The following is a 5,118-nucleotide window of genomic DNA, read 5'->3' as shown; positions in this document are numbered from 1 at the left end:
ATTTTGCAATTTAAGAACCTTTAGGCTTAGAGATCGAGTAGCCTCTACAATCGTTTTGAACATTTTCGCATAATTCATTTGATAAATACAGAAATTCTAATTACCTATTCTACGACGCGAAACAAAAAGAATCGGGAAAAAATTTCTTTTTCACTTGAAGTTAAATGGATTATAATTAATTTTGTTTTCGATAAAACAATGGATTATAATCGATTTCTGATTCGGTTTTGTTGTCTGAGGCAACATGGGATCTACTATATTTTTTCAAACTTTAGAGAGTGATTTCAAACTTTTACAAAATTGAGAGTGATTTCACAGATATCAGACAAATATGTTTTTAAATTGAACTAATAATTACTAGCTACCAGTGTTGCAGTCAAACTGATAAAGAAAACTTTAATGAGGATAAAACCGAGTTCAAATTTTTTAGCCGGTAAGCATTTTCAAAAACTGATATCGGCGTTTTTCAAGCATGGTTGCTTTTTGTTTTGATTTCTGGTATAGTATATCAAAAAACACATACATGGTAAACGTGTGTTTTTGAATAAAACATCATTATCCAATTTTCCCTTGTTAAATTTTCAATGTAAACTGATAGCCTCAAGATATGTCTGAAAATGACTTTATATCAATGATCTTTTCGTTTCAACAGTTTGAAAACAATTTCACACAAATTTTCCAAACAGTTTGTCAGCAGTTTAGTTTGTAAAAGTGTGTGCAATTAAAAATCTCATAATAAAACAATTTTGTTTTCTTTCATTTTGTGCAAAGTACGGATTAATTATGATTTTCAAAGTGCAGTTTGGTTTTATTACTCCAAAATTTTAAGGCAACAGAAAAAACAAACAAATAAGATAAAGAAATTGTTGATTTTTGGGTTTTATTTTTGTTCAAGCCTCACAGGGTTACAATTTTTTTTTATCTGGGCAGTGATTGGGTATTCTAATTGTCATTTTTATACTTGGTCGAAAAACATAATTCATTTCAGCTTTAAATCTATCATTCGTCATTTTACTCAATAGATCAATACAGCACCGCTTGAGGGAAAAATTTTGTCTAACTAAGAAAATTGTTAACATCATTCGGTAAGACCGTGTTTTTCCCTGTTCTTTTTTCTACTTTTTTAAATTTAAAATTACTGTTATTAAAATTTGATGCATAAATGAAAAGTTTTTGATGTTTTGGAAGCATGAGTCTGATTTTGTCAGCATATCATTTAAAATTTCGTTCGTTTTGAACTGTCTGTCTAAACGGCGAGAAACACAAAATGAGCCACAACAAATCAAAATGGAACGGATTATTCCTTACTTTGTATTTTACAAATCAATATTCATTTTCCCTATTTTTCTTTCAACAACTCTCGATGAGTGGGGAAGAACAAGGGCGTAGAGTCCAAGTTTTCAGGCCTGTTATGAGTACCTCAAAAAAACTCGGGATCATGTGTGGTATCACATTCAAGCTCCATTGGACATCAGTTTGATTTTTAAAAAAGCCCAAAGGAAAAAGCCCAGTCAAGAAAAAATAGTTTGTGTTTATCCGGCTAAATTAGATGAAAACTGCTGAGATAGGGATTGAGGTCCAAGTTTAGTTCTAGCAGAGTTTTAGCTCTAAACCTTAACATTCCCGTACCCAGGGGATTTTCTGCGCAAGATCTGAAATTCTTTATTTCTTACATAAGATTATTCTCAGAGCTGAAATTCTTTATTCCAGATCTTGATAAGAATTTACAAATTTCAGTTCTGAAATTTGGATCTGAAATGGAAAATTTCAGATCTGAAATAGCTTTGAAAAAAAAATTCAGATCTGAATTCAGATCTGAGAAATGCTTTGTAGAATGATCATTTATGCATTCCGAGCAAAAAATGGAGTTTTTAATTTTTGATGTTTCTGCAATACACAATTATGTTTAGATTAACTAGCAAAACTTCTAAATATTTTCACAACAACTTTTTCCCAACTAAATTTCTTGTTCAACTGTGTTAAACAGTTTTTAAAAACTGTTAGAAGACCTTTAAAATTTTTTGATTTTCCTGCGGAACTCATGCCTTTCCAATGTATATCTCATGCTTGGGGAAACATACTTCAGCAGTCTCCAATTTGAGACTATGCTGAGTACCTGTTAGTAGCTAGCAGAAGCAGAAAAAAATCAAAAATAGCAAAAATTGTGTCACAATCATTGATTTTTCATATCTGAAATATTCAAGAAAAACAAAACTTCAGATCTGAAATTAGGTCTGAAATAGTTTTTTTTTCAAATCTTAAATAAACCAGAAAAAGAAAATTTCAGACCTGAAATTAAATCTGAAATAACCAATCCTATAAGTATCCAAGCGTTATGTAAACATTTTACAACCTATTTCAGATCTGAAATTTAGATCTGAAAAAGATTATTTCAGATCTGTTTTGGAAATTTTACTTTTTAGTTTGAATTTTAAATTACACTTTTTTTGTATTCAACTAATTCGTTTCTTTTTTGGAATAACTTCTTCAGTATACGTTTTCTCTGTAATATTATGTTATATTTGCGAAGCAGCCGGCTATTTACATTATTGGGTTTTTTGTAGTCGGAACAATTTTAAAAATTTTAAAAAAAATCGCTCACTTGGGGGTTCAATCAGTGGAGCTAAGTGGAGCCTGCCGGGGTGCGCTCACCACTAAACGAACCAGAAAAAAACGCAATTTGAAACAAGTCTAATTAAACTGATCGTTTTATTATCAGCCTCAAATTCGTGTTTTGTCAATATGTTCTTTTCAAAAACTACTCGGGGTCAGTTAACGGTTAGTCGGAACGTTTAGGGTTTTGCCCTGATACGAGCAATCCTGTTTGTTTTAATGAAACTGTTCGGCAATTTGGGACATATTTCAATGAAAGGATATATATAGACCGGTGAAATCATTTAAAAAATGCAATGTACTATAGCTCTGAAAACTGAAGTAGCATTTTTGTTAGTATAAAATATTGAAATTGAAGCATGAAATAAGTTCACATGTAACAAGACTGCTAAGTTTTTCTCTTAAAAACTAATGAAAAAAATTTAAATGTGGGAAAATTATTATTTTTTTAATTTTGTTTTTCCTTTATTTTATGCAATTCGCTATATAAAGCAAAAAAAATTAAAAGAGTTTCAAATGTTGTAATAAAACCAATTGTTTAGGTTCCCGCGAAAGCATTTTTTTTTTTAAAAAAGAAGCTTGTCTCATGGTGCCATAATTGCTGCAAATTAATTATTAAATTGAGAGTTTCAAACCCTCATAATTTGACATAAAATAAGACAAGGTAAAACATGCGTTTTTCAAATATGAGCTCAACGCAACGATAATTTTTAGTAGTTGGCTTTAAAAAAAATCCGAAACATGATTTCATAAAAAATCCTTCACAAAAAATCCGTCATTTTCCTGAATATTCGGAATAATTATGATGAAACATGTTCACAATTGATTTTGACAGCTTTTTAACGATCCCGGAAAACTATAAAACTTACTTTTCATAGTTTATGTTTTTGAAGTTCTTTCATCAACTGTCGGAATCGACGACAAAGTCAAATCAAATACGAAACTGTTTGCCAAACAAATCGGTTAAATCAAATCCAGGTAAAACTCAGACAGAAATCCGTCCAGTATCAAAACCAATTTATATAACTTCTTCGTCACAAAAGTCATTACAATTTATTTTATTTTAGATTGCAATTTAACCTTTTCATTACAACTTTTGTCCTCTAATCTAATTTTTTCAATTTTTTTTACAAACATTTTAAAATTAGCTGAGACATTTTAGATTGACTGGAGGAGCTAATTCTAATACACATCATTTATATCGCAAAAACTACAATTTTCAGCTTTTATCTGTATTATCTATCTTTTAGATTTATCAGAAAAAATCTGTCTAAACATTGTCTGAATTGAGGTTTTTGAGTTTGATTTCAATCAGGAAAAAAAGGGAACAATTTATTCAAATTCATCAATTATCAATTTGATGAATCCATTAGAAAACTGATGAGACCCTGATAAAGATTTTTCAAATTCAAGCCCTAAGTTAAAATCATCTTAAAAGTTTTTAAAAATGCTGTTAAAACATAGCAGGATAATGATAAATTTTTTTGTCAATTAGGCCAGAACTTTTCTTCTAAATAGATCAATTGAAAAATTGGTTCGATGAGACGTTTGAAAGTCTGATATTATCAGTACCCTACTTGACAAAAATGTCAATCATTCACGATTTTATTGTAAATTCTTTTTTAATAAAGTAAAATTACAAGTATCATCAGCTTTTAGTCAATTTGCTTTGTTCTTGCTTGTAAGTTATCTGTTTAACTGATATTTCAGAAGAAAAAAATTTAAGAAACTCCGAAATTACCTTTTCTAATTATCGAGATTTTCGAGAAGATTTTTTAAACTTTTGATCTCATTATTTTAGGAAAGACAATTCAACGATGGATTTGGCTGAAGTCTTCAACGGAACCGAGATCACAACCAATGCAATTGAAACAGTTTCGAACAGCGCTGCTCAAGTCTTCATGAATGACTTTCTCGGTGACAAAAAAAGTTTAATTTCATCAGAAGTTGAAAAAAGGCGTTTTGAGAATTTCGGTGAATACAATTCATGGTTTATGATATATGAAACCGCTAAAGTCCACATGTTTTAGGGTGCATACCAAATATTTTTTTTAAATTGAAGAGAATTGTCGACAATGAGTGGGAATGATAATCCACTTTTAAAAACTTTGTATAACTTAGCCATTTCAACCTATATCTTAATGATCGAAATATTTTTAGGCGGTTTCAATTTTTCAATATTTTTCGTCAAAACTTGAAAACAGCTGTAACCAACCCAAATTTTTTTTAGTGGTGATCAACTCTTTCGTCACGCCCCTGGCAGGTGTGATTGGACTGATTTTGAACACCCTCGGGGTACTGACCCTCCTGCATATGGGCATCAACTCTTCCTCTATGGTGTACATGTTGATACTCTGCATTGGAGACATCATCTCTGGACTGGTCGACTCCATCCTAATTGTGGGGTGAGCAGTTGCAAAGACTTATGGTCGTAATATTATAATCATAACATAAATAATAATCTTAATAATCATAACAATCATGATCATTAAAAAAATCATAATA

General features: G+C 30.4%; 1 long non-coding RNA gene across 1 annotated transcript; it reads left to right on the top strand.

The window, feature by feature from the left end:
- Window positions 1–973: 973 nt before the first annotated feature.
- Window positions 974–4,953, top strand: LOC134855383 (uncharacterized). The gene is made up of 3 exons (XR_010164476.1): window positions 974–1,085; window positions 4,415–4,530; window positions 4,844–4,953. It is a non-coding gene; the product is annotated as an uncharacterized LOC134855383 (long non-coding RNA).
- Window positions 4,954–5,118: the final 165 nt, after the last annotated feature.

Source organism: Symsagittifera roscoffensis, chromosome 10, assembly GCF_963678635.1.
Source record: "Symsagittifera roscoffensis chromosome 10, txSymRosc1.1, whole genome shotgun sequence".
Lineage (NCBI taxonomy): Eukaryota > Metazoa > Xenacoelomorpha > Acoela > Convolutidae > Symsagittifera > Symsagittifera roscoffensis.
The sequence above is the reverse complement of the archived record's forward strand: the minus strand, read 5'-3'. Positions and strand labels throughout refer to the sequence as shown.